The sequence below is a fragment of the Octopus sinensis genome, linkage group LG14 (assembly GCF_006345805.1).
Source record: "Octopus sinensis linkage group LG14, ASM634580v1, whole genome shotgun sequence".
Taxonomy (NCBI): domain Eukaryota; kingdom Metazoa; phylum Mollusca; class Cephalopoda; order Octopoda; family Octopodidae; genus Octopus; species Octopus sinensis.
In genome coordinates, this window is record NC_043010.1 from 5,211,519 (window position 1) to 5,236,296 (window position 24,778).

General features: G+C 33.7%; 1 protein-coding gene and 1 long non-coding RNA gene across 6 annotated transcripts in view; one reads left to right on the plus strand and one right to left on the minus strand.

The window, feature by feature from the left end:
• Positions 1-24,778, minus strand: part of LOC115219539 (protocadherin-18-like) — a 254,770-nt gene that overhangs the window by 97,435 nt on the left and 132,557 nt on the right. For 3 of the 5 annotated variants that reach the window (XM_036509210.1, XM_029789703.2, XM_036509213.1), the window contains exon 1: positions 855-1,159. The exons of 1 other annotated variant lie outside the window; for it this stretch is intronic. The gene's annotated coding sequence lies outside the window, so the exon portion shown is untranslated. Of the gene's footprint in view, positions 1-854; positions 1,174-24,778 lie in introns of those variants that run through there. One more of the 5 variants, XR_005001971.1, reaches the window with a different exon arrangement.
• On the plus strand, positions 970-17,442 carry LOC118766063. The gene is made up of 3 exons (XR_005001994.1): positions 970-980; positions 10,088-10,090; positions 17,245-17,442. It is a non-coding gene; the product is annotated as an uncharacterized LOC118766063 (long non-coding RNA).

The window sequence follows — 24,778 nt, forward strand, 5'->3', positions numbered from 1 at the left end:
GTGAAGAAATAAAATATTCGGAGGACCTAACTTGTTTGTTTATTCATATTTAATCAAAATTCTTTAATAAGTTTATTTTGTTTATTAATTTGTTGTTTATTTTTTTCGATATAATTATTTTCATGAGTTTTTTTTTTGTTTGTTTTTGTTTTAAATCTTCATTTTGGCTAATTATTCATAACACCTGTAACTGATATGTTGTTGTTGTTGTTGTTAGTATTTTTTCCTTACTGTTATTATTACGACTAGTATCGATATTATTATTATTATTATTATTATTATTATTATTACAGGAAATAAATTATATATTGCAATAACATATATACAAAACGAAAATATATACAAAAGAAAAAAACTAACATAGGAACTAAATAATAATAATAATAATGGCAATGATAATAATAACGATAATGATGATGATGATGATGATGATGATGATGATGATGATGATGAAAACTACAACAACAACAACAACAACAACAATAATAATAGGCAACAACATTTCATAAACTGTCTGAATCCTTATTAAACAAAAATTAACTAAAAGTACCTCCAGACAGTGGGGTTCTATATACATCTTCATTTCATAAATATATATACTTGTATAGGTATGTATGTGTATGTGTGTATATACATGTGTGTATATATTTAATATATTTGATTACTTTTGCTTTAGTTTTATATTTTTCTTTTATATTTTGTTGTTTACTTTTTACACAGTTTGTTTTTCTGTAATGAAAGTGTATTAAACAATTTTATAATTTTCTTCCGTAATCTTAAATTAGAAAACAAGAACTACAGGTAAATTTTAAGATTTGGGATGACAAAAAAAAAGAAGAAAAGTATATACTTACAGCGTTACTACCAATTCCATATGAGAGTGTCATTACAAGAAATCTGTATCCGTGCATTGAGTTTCACACTCACTACTGCTGTTGTGTGACAGCTGTATAATATTTCTTGGTCTGTATTGAATTTGTGTATGTAATGTCTGCTGCAGCCAATGACAGGCTTGTTAAGGTTCCCAAGGAAGGGAAACAGAAATGCAGTTGCCAACTGAGTTTAATGTACTTGAATACTGCTTAAGGGAAGATTCATTTACAATTCTATAAACATACAGCCAACACATCTTTGTATGTATTTATGAAAATCCATTCGCTAGCTTATTGATATCTGAGGAAAGAAAGAAAAAAAGAATCTTTAAATATGTATGTATATATGTTTATATAAGTATGTGTATGCACATGTGTGTGTGTGTGTGCATGTGTGTATATATATGTGTGTGTATGTGAGTCATATATACATACATATATATATATATATATATATATATATAATATATATATATATATATATATATATATATTATATATATATATATGTATATATATGTATATATATATATTATATATAATATATATATATTTATATATATATATTATATATATATATTATATATATATATATATATATACATACATATATCTGCATATCTATATATATATCTACATCTATATATATACATATATATCTGCATATCTATATCTATATCTACATCTATATATACATATATATATATGTCTGTATATATATATATATATATATATATATATATATAATATATATATATATGTATATATGTAAGTATGTATGTATGTATATAGACACATATATGTATGTGCGTGTGAGTGTGTGTGTATATGCACATATATTTATATATCTATATATCTATACACACACACGCACATATATATGTATGTATATATATATATATATATATATGTATATATATATGTATATATATATATATATATATATATAAATATTTATATACATATACACATGTATATATGCATATATATATATATATATATATATGTGCGTATATATTTATATATATATATATATATATTTAGAAGCAGATGTTTGTTAGATAGTTCTGACAATAAATAAATAAAACAATTCCTAAAAAAATTTTCTTATTCCTGTTGAAAAGAGGTAATTTGTTGGTTTTAACAATAACTTATTCCTAAAATATATGCTGCTACAGTCTCTCTCTTTCCTTCTTCCCTCTTTTTTTTATGCCATTATAATCAATAAACATATATAGACAAAAATGAGGAATATTGGGATGCAAAGTCCCCAAGTTATCTGTTTGGATATCTTTCTTGTAATCTGTATTATTGTCCAGTGTTTGCTGATATATTTCTCAGTATGAAAGATCAATATTTTGCATGAAGTTTATTGATTATCATCACCATGAAATAAATAAAAGACCATATTTTTTTTACGTTTACTTTTGTATTTTATTTTTTAAAGATTTGTGTTGTTCCTTGATATGGCTTTCAAATAATTTTTGGATTTCTGTTGGTGACAAGAAAAACTCATGAGATTAGTAAGATGATAAAAAGGATATCTACATCATCACACCATTATACAACAGCTTTGTTGGATAGCAAATTGAAAGATATAAATGAAAATTGCTCTATCCTCTTAAACGATATTGATTCCTGGTACATATTCCTATTCTTAATTGGTCCAAGAGTATTGGTTAGAATTAATGGCATTTATTTATTTTTTGTTAATTCTGTCTTTGAAATAAATCTAAAGCAGTGATAATAAATATGAATTATTTCCTCAAAAATATATGACAGCTTGAAAGTTGTCATTAATCTAATGGCATATAAGATTTAACCAACCCAACTTGGAACAGTTCTGAAGATATTTGCTTCAAAATTCCCAATCTCATTCTTTTAATTTTTTTGCGGATGCATATAAATATTCATAAGGTTTGCTTTAATAGGTTTAGTTAATTAGCTAACAGGTTTTGCTTTAAATTTGTTAAAATATTCCAAATTTATTAGCAGTTTAAACAAATTGATACCAATTTTGTAATTTTTTAGTTTTTGAAATCATAGTTCGTTATCAAAATGAAAACAAAACCAAAAACAAAAACAAAAAAACAAAACAATATGAGCCACACAAGCTTAATACCATTTCTGTAAGTAGTCAATAAATAACTTGGAAGACACAATATACTTATGAATCAATAACTTAACTCTTCCCAGTTTAAAATTAATAAACACTTTGATTTCTATATTGTCTCACTATTTTTGAAATTCCAGTAGCATTAAAGCAAGATTAAAAGCAAGTATATAATTTATCTTTAATCTTTTACGTGTTTCAGTCATTGGATCAGGGCAATGCTGAGGCACCACCTTGAAGGGTTTAGCTAAACAAATCAATCCCAGTTCTCATTTTAAGATTTGGTACATATTTTATTGGTGTCTTTTGCTGAACTGCAAAGTTACAATGGGATATATAAACCAGTACTGGTCTCTCTCTCTCTCTCTCTCACACACACACACACACACACACACACACATGCAAACTAATATGTGTGCAACAGGCTTCCTTACAGTTTCTGTTTATGACATTTACTCACAAAGTGGGATATATAAACCAGTACAGGTCTTTCTCTCTCTCTCTCTCTCTCACACACACACACACACACAAAAACACACACACACACACACACACATGCAAACTAATATGTGTGTGTGTGTATGCATGTGTGCAACAGGCTTCCTTACAGTTTCTGTTTATGACATTTACTCACAAAGTATTGGCCATGCTGTGACTATATTATAGAAGGCACCTGTCCAAGGTGCTGTGTTGTGGGTCTAAACCAGAAAGCATGTCGTTGCAGAGCAAGTTTCTTAACCACGCAGCCATGCCTGTGTCTATGATATTTGTAAAATGCCAAAACATGCGGAGAAAGAAACCTCCAAAGTAAGTAAACTTAATGTCAACATGCGTATAATAGATGGGAACTCTCAGTGGTCCATGTCCTCCATCAGGCAATTCTGATTTCCTATCAATATTTTTAAACTTTACTACCATTACAAATGATTTTATTATTACTTCTGCCTTAACGAGGCAGAGGTATTGTTTTCATTTGTATTTGTTTGTTTGTTTGTCTGTGGATAAGATATCTCAAGAACTGCTGGATGGATTCGGATGAAACTTCCAGAGATGTTTGGCCTCATGGCTGGCACAAACTGATTAAATTTGGGTATCGATCTGATACTGGACAAAGATTCTGGATTATTTTTCTGATTTTTCTGCTTAATTTTTTAGAGCAGTCAAGTTCATTTTTAGTATCCTCATTTGTGAGAGCAGTCGAGTTTATTTCATATATTCCCATTCTAAAAATCATCTCTGGATAATCGTTGAGAGGACATTGGTGTTGCCTTGGTGGAGTTTTGTGCTCTCTGAGTGATCTTGTTATTAATATTATTAAACAGAGTAAGGCTGTGGGCTGGCAGAATTGTTAGCATGCTAGGCAAAAAGCTCGACAGCATTCCATCCATCCAGATCTGAGTTCAAATTCTGCCATGGCTGACTTTGCTTTTCAGCCTTTCGGGGTTAATAAAATAAGTACAAAATGAGCCCTGAGGTCAATGCAATCAACTTACTCCCACCCCAAAGCTGCTGGCCTTGTGCCAAAATTTGAAATCATTATTAATACTATTAGACAGAATAAGAAAGCGTGCTGGCAGAATAGTTAGCATGCTTGGTGGTATTCCATCTGTGTTTAAGTTCTGAGTTCAAATTCTGCCAAGGTCAGCTTTGCCTTTCATCTTTTCAGGGTTGATAAAATGAGTACCAGTTGGGCACTGGAGTTGATCTAATCAACTTAACCACTTACTCAAAATTTGTGGCTTTGTGACAAAATTTGAAACCAATATTATTAGGCAGAATTGGTTGAGCATTTGACAAAATGCCATGTGGCAGTTGTTACAGATCTTTATTTCTGAGTGCAAGTCCCATCCATCAAAACGGCCAACTTATATCCTCATACACTGGGGTCTAATGGGCTATTACTTTAAAAATGCTGGTCTTATGTCTAAATCAGAAATAATTATCGAGGTGGTGAACATGTAGAATTGTTAGAGCAGCAGAGAAATATAACAAAATGCTGTGCAGTATCTGTTCTACTTCTTTATTTTATGACTTTCAATCATGCTAAGATCAGCTTCGCTCTTTATCTTTGCATGGTCAATAAAATGAAGTACCAGTCAAGTAATGGGGTCAATGTTATCGACTAAGCCCCTTCTCTTAAGATTTCTGGCCTTGTGCAAAAATTGAAAACTAGTGTTACTATTGTTGGTGTTGTTATTATATGCTAGGTGGCAAGCTAGCAGAATTGTTAGCACACTGGGCAAAATGCTTAGTAGCATTTCATCGATCTTTACATTCTGAGTTAAAATTCTGCCAAGGTTGACTTTGCCTTTCATCCTTTCGGGGTCGATAGATTAAGCACCAGTGAAACACTGGGGTTGATGTAATCGGCTATCCCCCTCCCCCCAAATTTCAGGCTTTGTGCCTATAGTAGAAAGGATTATTATTAATATAAGCTAAATTACTTAGCAGGGATAATGTCTTGAGGTTTGGTGAAAACAAGTCTCCTCAAATCACAATAGTCTTTCTTAGGATATTTTCAGAATACAGGATTGCATCTTCTTGGAGGTTATCTCAATTCCAGTATCCTTCAGATTGAGACTTTTGTTAGTAGTTTAAGTATTCTATTAAGTGCACCATTTACCACAGGAGTAATTGTCATCTTAATGTTCCACAATCTCTTCATCTCTCTGGCTAGGTCCTACATTATTTCAATCATTTTTACATTTTTATAGAACCTTGCACAGTCGAAGTATTACTTCTGAAATCATCCAAACAACAAGGTGGATCCATTAATTGGTGAACCAGAAAGTTACTCAATGCTTGGATTGTTTGACATTCTTAGAAAGGAGATTCCACATTATGTCCCCATGTAATTTTGGTATCTTTGGTTTGAAAAAATCCAAATCCAAATGGAGTCATGTGGACTCAATGTTCATAATAAAGGTAAATATTTTACAATTTCCTGCTTTTTTCCTTTTGCAACATATCACAAGTCTTTTGTGATAAGAAGGTCTGCCCAACTGTTTTTACACTTAAAAGCATTTTAAATGTCACCCTCTTCTCTCCCTTTTCTAGAACTTTCCTTTTTTGAAAGAGTAGGATGTGATTTGAGAAATATTGAGCTTCTATTTTTAACAGATTTATTACCACATAGCGTTCTCATTGCTGAAGACATTTTTCATATCGTGTATCTTGGACGATTCCCTTCATCTCCAGAATATGCCAGCAGGAGGAAATGAACCGTGCATTGCTAGCTTACAGTAAAACAACTGCATAGAACGGTGGGATGTTTGTTCTTTATTGTACTCATTTTTATATATCTTTATTACTTAATCAGAGGAGACAGAGCAACATCTATCACATTTTCTGTAAGACTGCCAAGAGTGGTGGAGAAAAGGGAAGGAAAAAACCCTATAATTCATTCTTGATTCAGAAGTAGGCAGCACATCAAGATATCAGGATTTCCTCAGATTTAGGATTTGCCCCGAATGATTGCTAAAGTATGATGGAGAGAATAACTTGTGTTATTTGTTCTCACACTTTGTATTCTGAGTTCAAATATTGCTGAGATCAACTTTGCTGTTTAACCTTTCAAGATTAACAAAAATGTACCAATCCAGAATAGTTGGTTAGTGGAACTGTTAAGACAGACATCCAAGATGCTTTACAGTATCTTCTCCAGTGCTTTGTATTCTAGCAGCAATGTATGCAACAAAATTGGCATCAAGCTGCATTGGCTCAAATCTGTAACCTTTGTCTTTAATAAACATCAGTGGCCTGGTGAGAGGAGAACTGTATGCAAGGACGACTTCCCGTCTTCTTTAAAAATCTTACCCAGGCGCAGGAGTGGCTGTGTGGTAAGTAGCTTGCTAACCAACCACATGGTTCCGGGTTCAGTCCCACTGCGTGGCATCTTGGGCAAGTATCTTCTGCTATAGCCCCGGGCCGACCAATGCCTTGTGAGTGGATTTGGTAGACGGAAACTGAAAGAAGCCTGTCGTATATATGTACATATATATATATATGTTGTGTGTGTGTTGTGTGTCTGTGTTTGTCCCCCTAGCATTGCTTGACAAATGATGCTGGTGGTGTGTTTACGTCCCCGTCACTTAGCAGTTCGGCAAAAGAGATCGATAGAATAAGTACTGGCTTACAAAGAATAAGTCCCGGGTCGATTTGCTCGACTAAAGGCGGTGCTCCAGCATGGCCACAGTCAAATGACTGAAACAAGTAAAAGAGTAAAAGAGTAAAGAGTAAAGAGGCATGCACATAGGGGTGCAGAAGTATAGTCACATTTAACTGGCAGACAACTCTTCTCATACATGCATACAACCATGCACATTCCCCCACCACTCACAACAGCTATCCCTGCATATTTCTAACATCCATCTCTGTCCCTGTGCATATCTCTTTCCAGTCCCTCCACTTCCTTACCCAGCACATCATCACCACGTTTTCTAATCCATCTACATGTTTGTTATACTGCAACTCTCCTATTGACCACATCTGCACCCTTGTTCCATTCACTGCATTCACTTCTACACCATTTTTAACAATCTGTCACTCTCCTTTCAAACTCTGATGAACTTATAAATAATAATAATAATACTAATGAATTATTGTATATAGTGCTCAGGTGCACCACAACTTGTCAGAAAGTGCATATAAAGTATATGCAGTAATGTACAAATGTATGGAAAGCGAACAATGTATGAGTCAGATACATGCTTGTGTGTGTATGGAAGGGAGGAAATCAGGTGTAGTGTTGGCACTCTTTCAAATTCCTTGTTCACCTTCTCTCTTACAATCATCTTCTTCTGCCTCGAGCACATGCTCTGACTCCTCTTCGCCACCATCATTTTCTTCTTTCTAGTCAACCATCCTTACACAATGCAGAGTAACCATGTATCTTCTCAATGACAAGGTGCTTTTGTTTGTCTCTCTGTTACATTTTAGCACATCAACATCTGGCATAACACCATTGCCCTCTTTACTGAAACACTGCTCAGTTAAAGGGTCGATTTCTTTGTCTTGAAACTCACTTAGTAACTATACTAGTGCTTGTGTCATGAAAAAAAAAAAACACTCAATGCACTTGTAAAATGGTTGACATTAGCTGATATAGAAACCAGGCAAACAGGATTTTAGAACTCAACACATTCCTCCAGGTCAGTGGATCATTAAACTGCTCGACCCAAGCCAGTATGGATGATGGACATTAAATGATGGGGATGCTGCCACTGCCTACGATGACTAAGACATCGTCACTGCTGCCACCACCACTGATGATGATAACCACAAGTGATGATGATGATGATGATGATGATGATGATGATGATGATGGTGATGGTGATGGTGATGATGATGACGACAATGATGATGATGATGATGATATGATGATGATGATGAAGATGATGATGATGATGATGATGATGATGATGGTGATGATGATGATGATGATGATGATGATGATGATGATGATGGTGATGGTGATGATGATGATGATGATGACGATGACGGTGATGACGATGACGATGACGATGGTGATGATGATGATGATGGTGATGGTGATGATGATGATGGCATGCGTAAGTGTAAAGACCACTTAATGCAATGTGTTCTCCTTTTCACAGATGTTAAGGTAGGATCTGAGGATGAACTCAGCTGCTATTTCTTCCAAGCTGCACAACCACTTAGAAAAACTCCCATATATTGTGTAATAATGTGTAGCAAATGAAGTAATAGATTTATTTGGTCTGCTGTAATATTACATACAGTAGAGTGCAGCATAATATAATGGAATTTGCTATGAGAAGAAGACATATCTTAATGTCCAAGTTTACACAGTAATGTATGATAACACATGGTATGTAGAATGGTTTGGTAGGAATGTTTAAATTAGCTGTCACTGGTAATGGAAGACTTTGATAAGACTGATTTTTGTATTTACACCACTGATTGATTCTGCAACGTTAGAGGATTTAACTAGATGAGATTGATGTAGATTTGATCTGGCTTTACTACAATGAAGTGTTAATTTGTACTTTTGTGTATTCACATGAAGACTAGCATTTGGCTGAATAAGATATGCTAAGATTTTTTGAGAATCTCCATTACAGAATTAAAGAAGATTTATAATGACACAAACACCAGTATACTAGTAACGAGAACTAGGAAAATTTAATTAAATACATGCTTTGAAAGTGTTATTTAATTATTTATTTATTTATTACTATTATCTTTTGTTTGTTTTTGTGTGTTAGAGGAAATATTTTTGAATTAGTCTACTGATTTTAAAATTTAAATCAGGCATGATATTGAATAGAAAGACTTTCAATTGCAAACATTCAGTTTAATGTGAAACGAAATCAACAGCATACTAAGTTTCAGATTACGATAAGTGACAGATGACAAAATTCCTCTTTCATAATTAAATCCTTAAATATTTTCCATGACAGTCTTCTTTTTTTTTGCAAATTGATTAAGAAGGAAATTAATATTTCTGCCATGATACAATATACATGATATTGATATAGACTGGGATAAATGCAATTCTAAATGTGTTTCTAAAATTGAGAAGATTCTATCTTAGATAACAGCTTTCATATGTTACCAGATAGAATACTGGAATACTACAATTTTATGTGCATAGCTCTAAGCAAAATTAAAAGCAAATATATATATATATATATACATACACACACACATGTATATGTATATATGTATGTATATATATATATATTTATATATATATATATGTGTGTGTGTGTGTGTGTATCTGTTCAAGTATGCACATATATATGTATATGTTCATGTGAATATGCAAATATGATGTGTATACTACATATAAAGATATACATATACGTACATGTGTATATATATATATATATATATATATATATATATATATATGCATGTGTGTGCCTGTGTGTCTGTCGCCATATATATGTATGTATATGTATGTATATATATATATGTGTATATATATATATATATATCTATAAATATATATATGTATGTATGTATATATATGTATATATATATATGTTTATGTTTGTGTGTGTGTGTGTGTGTGTAGATGGATGTTAAGAGAGAGAGAGACATATGCATGGGATGGAAGTGGGTGTAGGGACAAGGACAGAGATGCGTACATTGATAAATACAGAAATAGATGTGGTATACATATAAATGTAATTTGCATGTGTTTGTTCCTGTTCACTTCTCTGTGAAATATTGGATGACAAATACCACATGATGTAGCCGTTTTACATTTAGACTTGAAGCAGAAGAATTAGATTTGATAGATATCCCAAAATTTTGCTTTGTTTTTGTTTGTTTTTTTTTTGGTTTTTTTTTTGGTTTTTTCTTTTCAAGCATATATACCCTGTTATTCCCAGACCATTTATTGCATTTATTGTTGTATAGAAAATGATTGGCAATGATTTCAAATAATATTCTCACGGAGTATTATTGTCATTGTTGTTGTTGTTGCTATTATTACTATTATTACAATTATTATTATCATCATCATCATCATCATCATCATCATCACCATCATAATTATTATTATTATTACTATGATGATGATGATAATGATGCTGATGATCATGATCATCACCATCACCATCACCATTATTTGTCTCTTAATGAAAATTTTTCAAAAATAGGAAAACTCTTGCATGTTTCACTTAAGGAAAATTGAAAAATTAGAATAATGTGTGTGTATACATACATATATGCTTATGTACATATGTATATATATATATATATATACATATATTATATATGTACATATATATATTATTATATATTATATATTATATATATATATATAATATAATATATGTATATATATATATGTATATATATATGTATATATATATATATATATATATATATATATATATATATGTGTACATAAATGAATATATGTATATTTATGTAGATATATATGTATGTGTATATGTCTATATATACATGTATATGTAAACATACATACATATTATATATATGCATCTACTATTGTCATCTTTCACAGATTTCGGTGATTAGGCTGTTGTCATAGAAGAAGCACCACTTTAAAGGATCTTAGTCCATCATATTGATTTCGATACTTATCTCTATCTGGTAATTATTTCATGAAACTCTCATTGTTAGACCGCTAAGTTGAAGAACATAGAGGAACACAACTTCAACAATAACACCAATTTCATATCATCTTCATCTTCATCATCATCATCATCATAATCATCATCAGTAGCAGTAACAGCAGTATCATCATCATTGATCTTCATCATTGATTTAGCATCCACTATTCCATGCTTGCATGGATTTGATGGAATATATCAAGGCAGATTTTCTTCAGCAGGAAGCCCTCCCTGTCACTAACCTTCATCTGTTTTCAAGAAGTGAGTATTTTTCTCTGGCTAAACATGTTTTTTTTCAGAACATTGGAAATGAATGACACTGCTTGTATGACAGTGACACTCATTTACATCTACCATGTAATGTCAAGACAAGGGAACAGAAACACACTCACACTTACACTCACACATACACACACACACACCACACACACACACACACACGCACACACACACACATGCACATGCACACACACTCACACACAAATGTGTGGGTACTAAAAAGTTCATGGCTTTGAGGGTCTCAGAAAAAGCCTGGTTGGAGACCCAAATGTCTGAGTTCTTTTACAGGGCTTAGATAAACAGAAGGACAGCTGCAGTAAATGTTTGAATCTGAGAGGGGGGGAATATATTGAGTAATGGATCTTCACATGGAGAAGTTGTGTCAACTCTGTACAGCCCCACATGGGAGTCGCTGTCTCACATGTACTACCAACTGCATTGGAAGAAGCACCAGTCTGAGCTACTGCTTTTTACTTTCTTGGCACGTGCTTTTCTTATATGCATGTAATTATCTATCTATCTATCTATCTATCTATCTATCTATCTATCTATCTATCTATCTACCTACCTACCTACCTTCCTACCTACCTACCTACCTACCTATCTATCTATCTATCTATCTATCTATCTATCTATCTATCTATCTATCTATCTATCTATCTACCTACCTATGGTCTGCCCTACGAGTTTTACAATTGTATGCCAGACTTGTTTGGAGACGTCTTGGCAGCGGTATACTGCAACTGGCAGCAAAACGGGAGCATACCCAGTTTTGTGAGTCGAGGAGCCGTAACGCTGCTGAAGAAAGATCCAAACAAGGGGAACATTATAGATAACTTTAGACCAATCACTCTGTTCAATGCAGACCTGAACATTTTGACAAAGGTGTTAGCCAAGAGGTTGGTGCTTGTCATCGAGAAACTGGTCGACAACGCACAAACGTGCACCATGCCGGGCTGGAGCATCCATGACAACCTCCATCTGATGCGCTACATCATAGACAGAGTAGTTAAGGAACCTGGCATGGGTCTAAGAATAAAGTATGAAATGATTTACTAAGAGCATCTTCACATGTGTTTCTGTGGCAATTACACAATGACTATTTAGAATTATTCTTACACATTTTTAGAGAGTGAGAAAAAAAGAGAGAGAGAGAGAGAGAGAGAGAGAGAGAGAGAGAGAGTGGGGAGAGAGAGAGTGAGCAAGGAGACAAGAGAGAAAGACAGAGAAAGCATCTATAACATTCTTGGATGATACCGAAAGCATTTATATGGGACCACAAAATTGCATTCAAGTGTCAATATTACCAAATGAAAAGTGACATCCGAGTTATCCCAGTGAAAGACAGTAATGTTATTCAGTAAAAGAAATCCATAAACCTTAAATTGTATGCTAGGTATTATAAGCTACCTTAAAATTCTTGGGTAACTATAGATAGTAAGCTGGGAATTAGAAAGAAGAGCCACTATCTACAAAGTGCTAATGTCATGTATCATAAAGTATACGTACATGTATCTCCTGGGTGAATACTTATCATAACATACTTAACCTTTTCAAATCAGTCTAGTTTCAGATTCACCACATTTGCTTGATGTGAGGTTTCCGAAAATATCATCATCATCATCATCATCATCATCATTTAGCATCCGTTGTCCATACTGGCATGGTTTGGACTGCTGCAATATGTGCATGAATCTCAGAATGGAATATGATGAATAAAATTATAATTGATTCTTCTGTATTTTCTTGTACCCAAAAGCCAAGAACTTTTCAGGACCTCCACGTAGATGTGGAAAACATCAAAGCGAATAAATCAAGGATTACTGGACAGGCCAAGACTGGTTTTGGTGAGGTCGAACATATTTTATCAAATAAATGGTTATCAATAAGAATGAGACAAAGTCTCCAAAAAGTTTACATCAAACATATCCTTACATATAGTTTGTGATTTGGGGGGGTCATCAACAAACAAGTGCAAAAACTCATCAATGCTGCAAGGATGTGGTTCTTTGGAAGAATGCTGATCATGTCTTATACAGAGAGAGTGAGAAAGTAACAAACATTAAGACCCTGAGACAAGCAAAGACCACCAGAAAGTTCCTTAACTGTATAAGGAGGCAACTGGTTTGGTTCAGTGGACATGATATGGGAAAGAAAAGACTCTGTGACAATCAGGAAGGCTGAAAGGAAGAAGAATCCAAGGAAGAAAGAGAATAAATAATACTCAATGGTTTTACATGATGGCTTTTCAAAGACTGGGTCAATAAGTGCTAAGTTGTGTGTATGACAAGGGAACATGTAGGCACCTGATTGCTAATGTCAAGGTATAGCACATGAAGAGAGGTGAGAGAGAGAGAGAGAGGGAAAGAGAGAGAGATAGAGAGGGAGTGAGGGAGAGAGGGAAAGGGAGAGGTCCATTGTTGGATGTCTCCCATTTCATGCCTGACTTGTTATTGCCTCTATGCTTACTTGACAATGACTGGATATTTGGTCAAACTTAATATTCCTTTTCCCCGGCTGAGTGTAAAGGAAAATGCTACAGCCATATATATATGTATATGTATATATGAGTGTGCGTATACATATTTATATATATATAAATATCCACACACACACACATATATATGTATGTATATCTATCTATCTATCTATCTATCTATCTATCTATCTATCTATCTATCTATCTATATCAATCTATCTATCTATCTATCTATCTATCTATCTATCTATCTATCTATCTATCTATCTATCTATCTATATATATATATATATATATATATACTCTCTTTTACTCTTTTATTTGTTTCAGTCATTTGACTGCAGCCATGCTGGAGCACTGCCTTTAGTCAAGCAAATCGACCCCAGGATTTATTCTTTGTAAGCCTAGTACTTATTCTATCCATATATTTTGCCGAACCACTAAGTTACAGGGATGTAAACACACCAGCATCGGTTGTCAAGCGATGTTTGGGGAACAAACACAGACCCACAAACACACACATATATATATATGTGTGAATGAAGATTCGAATTTAGCACAGAGTGTTCTTCACTGAAGTGAAATCTGGTTGAAACACGTGTATCTGATGATCTACTGATACTTTATGTGAGCTCTGTGTTTTTGACAAAAAAGTTTCTTAAAAAAGTTTCTCTGAGATAAAATATTTAATCTAATGCTGTTGTGTTTTTGTATATATAGCATAAATGTTATATGCATCATTATTTTGATTTTATACTATTTCTAAAGCATGTGTGTATAAGTATCTGTATACACACACACACACAATTACACAAGTTTGTGTGTGTGTATGTAATGATGTTCACATTACATCATGAAATATGATGTGTGTACTACTGTTTGGCAAATTTACTTCAAACTTTTCAATTTTAATCCCAATTAACTTTTTCATAATATTATTATATTCCGGAGTTCATCTCCGTTGCAGCAATTGACTAAAATTTTCAGCTTCAGCTGGAGAAACAAACTCACTTCCCTCTAACAAAAGAAGAAAAAAAAAATAATTAAATAAAAAAAAAAAAAAGAAAAGAAAATTTATCAATTTCAGATTCCTTCAAAAACTAAAACCTGCAGCAAATAATTTGGAAGAAACCCAACATTGATAACATGATACGCCATTTTCTTTTTTAGTTAAACAGGTGTCAATGTCTCTGAAGAGATGCTGATTATATTTTTTTACTTCTTTCTTCTTTCATTTCTTTCTGTTTTTCTTACTTTCATTTATTTGTTTATTTATTTAATTTTGTAATCATTTTCAAATCAGCTGGATTTTCTTTCTTAAAAAATAGCAGAATAGAAATTCAAATACCATTAGGGTATTTGTTAATATTCTTAGTGATTATTACATTTTCACATGTTTATCTAATTTTGTATTTAATGATACCGTTTTGTTTATTTGTTACTTTGTTTATTTTAGTTTAGCAAAATAGTATTAGACCTCAAATATTTATAAAAGTATTAGGTAGGAAGAATTTGGGAATGTGGTACAAAATAAAATTTATAAAAAAATGATCAAATGTCTGAAAACATTAGACTTTCACATTGAAGATATCAAATGGTAAACATAATTCCTAATTTTCATACTAGATTCAGATATGATTCAATTCATTTCAGCGATTCTTTGAAACAACACCAAAATAAGACAAACTAAGTAAACAATTCATTTGTTTATTTTATATTATCTACCGACAGATGATAAAAGGATTCCGGTAGAAACTCAAAATAAATAGTAAATGAAGAAAGTAACATTTTTTTTCCCCTGTTAGTACATACATCTAATGAAGTCTATCAACCATATCTAATTACTGATTGCTGTCATAGATTTTATATAATTGAAATGAAAAAGGAAAAAAACCAGTGGAACATATTCTTCTCACATTTGCTCGTAGTCTAGTTTATTTGTGTGAAATACAATGAATCGAGCAAATGATGAGAACACAGCACAGAGACAAGATATATATCGACTTGTTATATATCTAAAGAGACAGAAAAAACACTGGTGAATTATGAATGCATTTAGAGATATCACGGCTTCTGTCATGGCATCATACATTAACTTAATTTACCAAGTTAGTATTGAAAGTTTTTATCTCACAGATGGATGTTGAAAGGGAATGCGTGAAAATGGTAATGCAACCCTTTAATTTACTAACATAAATGCTCCTGTTTATGTAAATAGCCACTTCTCTGTCTTTTCCTGTATAGCGTTTGATGTCTATGTAAATAGCTATTTTTCCTCTTTATTATGAAAATTGAAATTTCACTATAATTGGTTTTATGACTAGTTTCTTTTCCCAAGAATCTCTCATGCACTGCAACAACAAGAATAAATTCTATAATTTCTAATATCAAATGAACTAAAAAAAAATATAAAACAAAGAATATGAAAAAAGATCGGAGATAATTCTCCTAAAGTATGTATAACATATCTGTAATGACAGAGGCCTTTCTAATGATTTTTAAACCATAGATTTTTGTACAAGAACGGCATGACGTGATGCTTCAACAATATTGGCAGCAATACCTACAATATCTTTACCCAGTGATCACATGGAGAAAATGGATCAGCTAATTCAGTTGCTTGCATGCATTTCCAGAGCCATTATTTTTCACAGTTGTATATATATATACATGTATAAGAGTGTTTGTGTGCGTGTGTGTGTTTGCATGTATATATGTTTGTATGTAAGTATGTATGTATATATATATATATATATATATATATATGTATGTATGTATGTATGTATATATACATATATATATATGTGTCTATATATGTGTCTGTGTGTGCGTATTTTGATATATATATATATGTATGTATGTATGTATGTATGTATGTTTGTATGTATGTATATATATTTATATATATTCATGTATGTTAAGTAATGAATGACAGAAAAGCGTGTGTTATGTAATTAGCCTAATGCCGTTTCTGCTACAAGAAGCATTGCACACGAAACTGAGCACTTGTGCGACATCCTATAGTTTCTTCAGAGACATTAATAGTCAAAACAGCTGTAAGCTAATGAAGATGAGCATTTAACTCTTATTCCTTTGTCAGTCATCATCGTCCTCATCATCGTTTAACGTTCGCTTTCCTCGCTAGCATGGGTTAGACGATTTGACTGAGGTCTGGTGAACCAGATGGCTGCACCAGGCTCCAGTCTGATCTGGCAGAGTTTCTACAGCTGGACGCCCTAATTAATACTACATTCTGTACTTATGCTATTGCTTTACTCTTAAGCATATGTATATTGAGTTCTAGCAACTAGTTATTTGTATCACTATGCCTAAGCGTAATAATAATATACCTAATTAAATCGGACTTAATAGATTTCAGCTTCATAGGACTCTACATCACACTCCTATGTATTGGTTTACTATGTGGTTTGTAGCCTGGTCCACTAAAGGAGCTTTTTAGTGATTACCACTGGATTATATAAATCCATATATATATACATTATATATCATAAATATGTATATATATGTATATATATATATATATATATATATATATATATATATATATATTATATATATGTAGTATGTATATGTAATATACATATGCATAAATAAATAAATGCACCCTTTTAAAGCCTAGCCAGCTCATGGCTCGGTTTCCCAGTTTCAATGGCATATGCATTCCCCAGCTGGAATACATATGATCCTGATGATGATGATGATGAAGAGGAGGAGGAGGAGGAAGAGGAGGAGGAGGAGGCAGAGGAGGAGGAAGAGGAGGATGTTAATGGTGGTGTTGATGGTGAAGATGATGGTGATGGTGATGACAACAGTGACGACAACAATGACGACAATGGCGACGGCAACAATGGTGATGATGATGATGATGATGATGATGATGATGATGATAATGATGATGATGCTGATGATGGTAATGAAAATGGTGACGATGATGATGAGGATGATAGCAATAAAGACGATGACGATGATGATGATGATGATGGTAGTGACAATGGTGATGATGATGACGATGATAATGATGATAGCAATAATGATGAGAATGATGATGATGATGATGATGAGGATGAGGATGATGATAACATATCGGCAGTCATGGTTGTAAAGAAATAATTATCTAATTTAAGCCATTAACTTACACTTACTACTCACATCTTTCTTCGTATTTGTGACACTTCTCCTTTTCTCTATTTCTTGATTTTCTTACTTTTTTTTTTATTTCTCTTCGCTAAAACCTATTATCCCTTATTCTTTCCATTTATTTACATCTTCCTCGTACAATCTCCAAACTTGCCCCTCCAAATACATCATTAGTATAATGTTTGCATTTCTCAAATGATTCTAATTTTGTTTATCCAATCAAACCATAATTTCATATTTAACCAAACGTAGTTTGTTTGTTATTTACTTTTTTTTTTTGCAGTGGATTTCTTTTCTTTTTCTTTCTTTCTTTCTTTCTTTTTGTTTTGGAAAGGCAAATTTTCATAAGAAACCTTACTTTTGCTTGTTAAAAACATGCCATAACAACACACATTTATTACAGACCAATAAAATTTTAGTGACAGGCCAGACAAATTTGACTGGCAGCTTAGATATAGACAGCAGATTTCACTCTATTTACAGCCATTCCTCTTCATCGTGAAGACAGCTTCTGAACCGCATAGAAAATAAATGAGAGATAACCACAATAATTTTTGTTTCAATTTTGATTTTTTCTTTTATGTTATAGACGATAAAACTGTTTCCAAAAATTATGGTTTCACTTTATCTTAATTTTAGAATATTTCCATCTAAGAAAGCCCCATGGCTAGAAGCAAAACTGCATAGTAAAGAAGTTTGCCTTATAAGTATTTGATTCCTGACCGAAATTTCGCTGTGCAGCAAATCAGATGTGTTTTCAACTGTATTTCTTCTGGGGTTTGACCAATGACTTGTGAAAGATACATAGTTGACAGAAACTGTGAGGAAAAGCATAGTGTTTGTTTGTGTGGATATGTATATATATATAAAACTCTTACTCAGAGTTTCACATTCCCATTCGTCAGATACACACACACACATTTATATATCATCATCATCATCATTTTGCATCCGCTTTCCATGCCAGCATGGGTTGGACGGTTCAACTGGGGTCTGGGAAGCCAGAAGGCTGCACCAGGCCCAGTCTGATCTGGCAATGTTTCTATGGCTGGATGCCCTTCCTAACGCCAACCACTCCGTGAGTGTAGTGGGTACTTTTTACGTACCACCTGCACAGGTGCCAGACGAGGCTGGCAAACAGCCACGGTCGGATGGTGCTTTTTACGTGCCAGACGGGGCTGGCAAACGGCCATGGTCGGATGGTGCTTTTTACGTGCCACCAGCACGGAGGCCAGTCGGGGCAGCGCTGGCAACAGCCACGATCGGATGGTTCGCTTACGTGCCACCGGCACTGGTATCACAGCTGCAATTTCCATTGATGTTGATCGACTTTTATTTTGGTTCTGATTTTGATTATATATATATATGTATGCATGTATGTATGTATGTATGTATGTATCATTATCATCACCATCATTTAACTTCCATTTTCCTGGCATGGGTTTTAAGAGCTGACAGGAGCAGGTGAGGCTGGCAGAGTCACACCAAGCTACACTGTCTGTTTTGGCATGGTTTCTATGACTGGAAGCCCTTCCTAATGCCAACCACCTTACAGAGTGAAGTGGGTGCTCTTTTATGTGGCACGATGCCTACTCTAACCTTTCATCAGATATCATAAAATGTTTCCTGTCCCTATGGTAGTTCCACTCATTCAATAGGGGATCTTAGTCGTATAAGCTATATCACAACATCACTTGTGCCTGTATAACGAAAATATTTACCCCTACACTCTGTAAAGTGGTTGGTATTAAGAAGGGCATCCAGCCATAGAAACCATGTCAATGTCGACTTTGAGAGTGCAATGCAATTATTCAAACTGTGAGTTATTGTCAGACCATCTAATCCATGCCAGAATAGGAGATGAATGTTAAAAGACAATGAAGAAGTGGAGGGGGAAAAATGATGGTGATGACATCCTGCCCACACATACACATATATATACAAACATTTTTTTCTCTCAAAAGTTTTGTAAATAATTCTGTGAGTTGCCAGAATCGCTGTAACATTAGATAAAAGGCTTTGTGTTATTAGATTTTTCTATATGCTTTGATCATCTCACAGACTATATTATTAGACATCCTATCCTAATTTTATCTCATCCATTGCTGAGGTGTGGAAACCATTTTATATTTCAAGACCTACATTGAATTCAGTGTAATGTAATAAGACTGCATTTAAAGCCTTGTAATTAAGAAGTTTGCTTTGAAACCATGCCGTTTCAAGTTCGATCCCACTGCATGACATCTTGCTTAGGTTTAAGTTTCTTCTACTGTAGCCTCGGGATAACAAATGCTTTGTGAGTGGGAATTCGCTGAAGGAAACTATATGAAAGCCTGTCATATATATTCGTGTGTATGTGTATGTGTGTGTGTGTGTGTGTGTGCACCTGCATGCATGCATGTATGCATGTGTGTGAGTCTGTGTCTATGCTTGTGTATAGCAGTGCGTACGTATGTGTTGAGTTGCAGCCTGTTACTTAAAGAGATAAACTTGGAAGTTTAGCAAAGGAGACTGATAAAATAAGTATTAGGTTTTAAAAAAAGTCCTGGGATCGAATTGTTTGACTAAAACCCTTCAAGGCAGTGCCCCAGCATGGCTGCAGTCAAATGATTAAGACAAGTAAAAACTAAAAGATAAAAAATATCCATTCTGTTGAGATTAATAAAATAAGTAAGAAACTGAAGAACTGAAGTTAATAAGATGCCTTAAAAGTGATGGTGTCAAGCCAGCGGGTTCTTGGTCGGCCTCTTCCTCTCTTGCCACTGACCATTCCGAGCATGATGTCCTTCTCCAGGGATTCTCTCTGCATAATATGACCGAAATATGCCAATCTACGCTTGGTGATCCCAGCTTCTAGTAAACACAAGCAATGTATTCAGTGCATTCTGGGTAGTTGAGCTTTGTGAGTTGTCACTGGGGCCACGTTTTTTTGCATTACAAGCAGAACCTTTGACTGATCACTGATCCATATTATCACAGGTGAATCTATGTTAACTGTAGCATGATCCACAATTGAGCATACTGTGTTAATCCTGGATCAGTAGTGAATGAGTCAGGCTACATGTGCTTCATTTGATGAATGCTAGTGTCATTTCTTACACATCACTAATGAATCAATCATTGATTCAGTGCATTTCTCACAATGACAGTGACACTCTATTGTCTGCACAACTCAGCAGCAGGATTTACAAGGGAGGGAGTGCTGGAGGTGTATCATACCTGGGTCTGATAATTTCCTTTGAAGAAGATAAGCATTCACAGAATAGAAAGAAACTTTGTACCTCTAGATAAAATTCTCCTCTGATATCCTGCTTGGCAAAACAAATATCACACGAGGTTCTTGTATCAAAGAAAACTGTAAATAATAGCATATTGAAAATCCCTTTTGGACAGAAAAAGTCAAAGACTGCACATAGGTTTCAAATCTCCAATAGACAAGACAGGCATTCTACTGTTGTCTCTATGCTGGTTTCAACTTTTTCTATCCAAAAGAGATTTTCAGTTCAATATTTATATGCTATTGTTTATAGCTTTATATGCTTCAAAATCCAGTGTTCCGAAAACGAATTATTTCATGTTATCTAGAAAGTTTGTAAATTTTTGTGAAGTCATCATCAACATGGTATTTATATTTAAAAGTTATTTTCTCTGTTAACCAGTCACTGATATTGCTGCACCTATTATGTGTCCACAGCTTAAACTGAGCACATCTTATGGAGTTTCTACCTATCCCTTTTCTACAGATCAAGCAAGGCCAACTGCCTGAAGGGATTTGTGATTTGTCTGCCTATCCTACTTATATTACTTTGGTTTTTGCCCTTCGATTCTAGTCCGTTCTTCCATGCATGAAACTTCTTTAGTTCTTGTAGTGATTCAGCTATAAAAACAAGATCATCAGTATAGAGGAGCTCCCAGGGGCAACCTGTCTTAAATTTCTCTGTTATTGCTTGGAGGGCTATGATGAACAAGAGGGTGTTGAGGACTGATCCTATGCGAACTCCTACTTGTACCTTCAATTCTTCACTGTACTCGTTTCCAACTTTCACCTTACTGGTAGTATCCCTGTACATGGCTTGTACAGCTCTCATCAGCCACTCATCAATCCTTAGTTTCTGCATTTACTACCAGATAAGGGATCGGGGGACCCTGTCAAAGGTTTTCTCCAAGTCAGCAGAAGCCAAGTACGGAGGTTTGTCTTTGGCTATGTATTTCTCTTGCAGCTACCTTACCAGAAATATAGCATTAGTAGTGCTACTACCTGGCATAAAACCAAACAGCATCTCATCTAGACAAACTCTCTTCTTATTTGGTTGGGCTATGACCCTCACTGTAACTTTCATCACCTGATCCAACAATTTGATACCTTTGTAACATTTTCTATCTAAGGCATCACCTTTACCTTTGTAGCAGTTGACTATGGTGCTGCTACACCAGTCATTGGGTATGACTTCTTCATGAGCCACCTAATTTACATAATGTGGTGATCAAAATTGTCTGGAACAGGATAACAAAAGAGAATATACCTACAGACAAATTTTACCGTATTGAGACCAATGGATCAAAAGAGTATTGGTGAAACTTACAAATTAAAACAGCCATCGATTTAAAACAGAACCAGCCAGATATTATCAGGACCACAAGGAAAAGACATATTCCATTGAGAAATTGAGAAATTCTCTCCCTCACACACACACACACACATACATCAACACACAACTTCTCTCTCTCCCTCACACACACACTTTCGCTTGGCTATGGCTAGAAGGGACTTAACTCATGTTAGCAACCTTCAAAATTGGTAAAAGCTATTGTTGAAAATAGATTTTTACCGCTCTCCGCGGGTGCCTCCGGAAAAAATAAGTTGGCAAAACCCAGCTAGGATGGTGACGAATGTCCTCCTAAAATTGGAGTGACATGTGTGCTAATTTGTGGAGGTGCATAAATTACATTCATGTACACACACACGCACACACACACACATCCTACCTTTTATAGATACAGTTTTGAAAGAGCAAGGGAGCATACATACATACATACATACATTCATACATACATACATACATACATACATACATACATACATACATACATACATACATACATGCATGCATACATATAAATAAACAGACAGACATGTATGCATGCATGCATACATGCATACATTCATGCACATACACATACATATGCACACCCACAGGCCATACATACATACATACATACATACATACATACATACATACATTCATACATACATATATGCATGCATACATACATACAGATAGACAGACAGACATGTATGCGTGCATACAAACATACATGCATACATTCATGCACATACACATACATATACACACACAGTCACATACATACATATACATACATACATTCATACATACATACATATTTACATGCATACATACATACATACATACATACATACATACATACATACATACCTACATACATGCATACATACATATATACATATATACATGCATACATATGAATGAACGGTCTTATCCATATTTTGGGGACAATGTGCAGAATAATTATTTGTAAATGCTTTGCCTGCTCAATACTCTTCTACTACTTTTGAAGAACTGAAAATATTTTACTGATTATTAAACATTATAAATGTATGTTTTTCATTATCAATGTGCAATGCTGTTACATTTCACAGCAGTTTTTCTTCAAATAAATGGAAAATTTTAAAGACTACTACAATGTTACATTGTTTCTGAATTTTCCAAAATACAAAACTATTAACAAAAGGTTTGTGAGAAAAATATGAATTGTACTATATCTCTGGATAATTCTGCATTCTTTGAAGACAATACAGAAAATAAAAGAACTTTTGATGGAGAAATTTTTAAAAAATAAAGATATTAAAAGAAGAATAAAGCTTAATCAGAAAGGTTCACTAAATGGTGAGTAAAGAAAAGACAATTTTAATAAACGTGATGCATGATAGTAAAAGAATTAAAAAATATGGAAGCAAACTAGTTAAAAACAAGCATAAATATAAACAAAATTAAAGAATATGTGGACACAGATCAACTTTTGACTAACTTTGGGAATGCATTAACAGACAAAATAAATGAAATGCCTTATTTCAAGTAAAGTAAACAACTTCTACATTATCAATGGTTTCATGCAAGAATATAATGATATTCTATTATTATAGAATTGAATTTACTCAAGTAAAAAAATAAATACAATTTCTGGAATTACTGCTGAGTAGAGTGAATATTAATTTTATTTTTAACTGATTTATATCACAATGTGTTCGCAATGCCATCTTTAGGTACTGGTTTCCTACAGACAAATCATTGGGTTGCTAGATTTTTAAAGGTAAAAATTACAGGTAATACATATAACATAGTGCAGAATAAATTAATGGAGGAAACTCTGTATCAAAGAATAATGATTCTTGTTCATGATGATATTTTTTTATTACTGTTTTGTGGTTAAGAATCTTCCTTTGCAACTATATGGTTTTGGGTTCAGTCCCACTGCATGGCATCATGAGCAAGTGTCTTTTACTATATCCTCCAACCTGATCAATGCCTTGTGAGTGGATTTGGTAGATGGAAACTATAAAGGGAGCCTGTCATTTATGTATGTATGTATGTATATATATATAAACATATATGGCTGTGGTAAGTAAGTAGCTTGCTTACCAACCACATGGTTCCGGGTTCAGTCCCACTGCATGGCACCTTAGGTAAGTGTCTTCTACTATAACCTC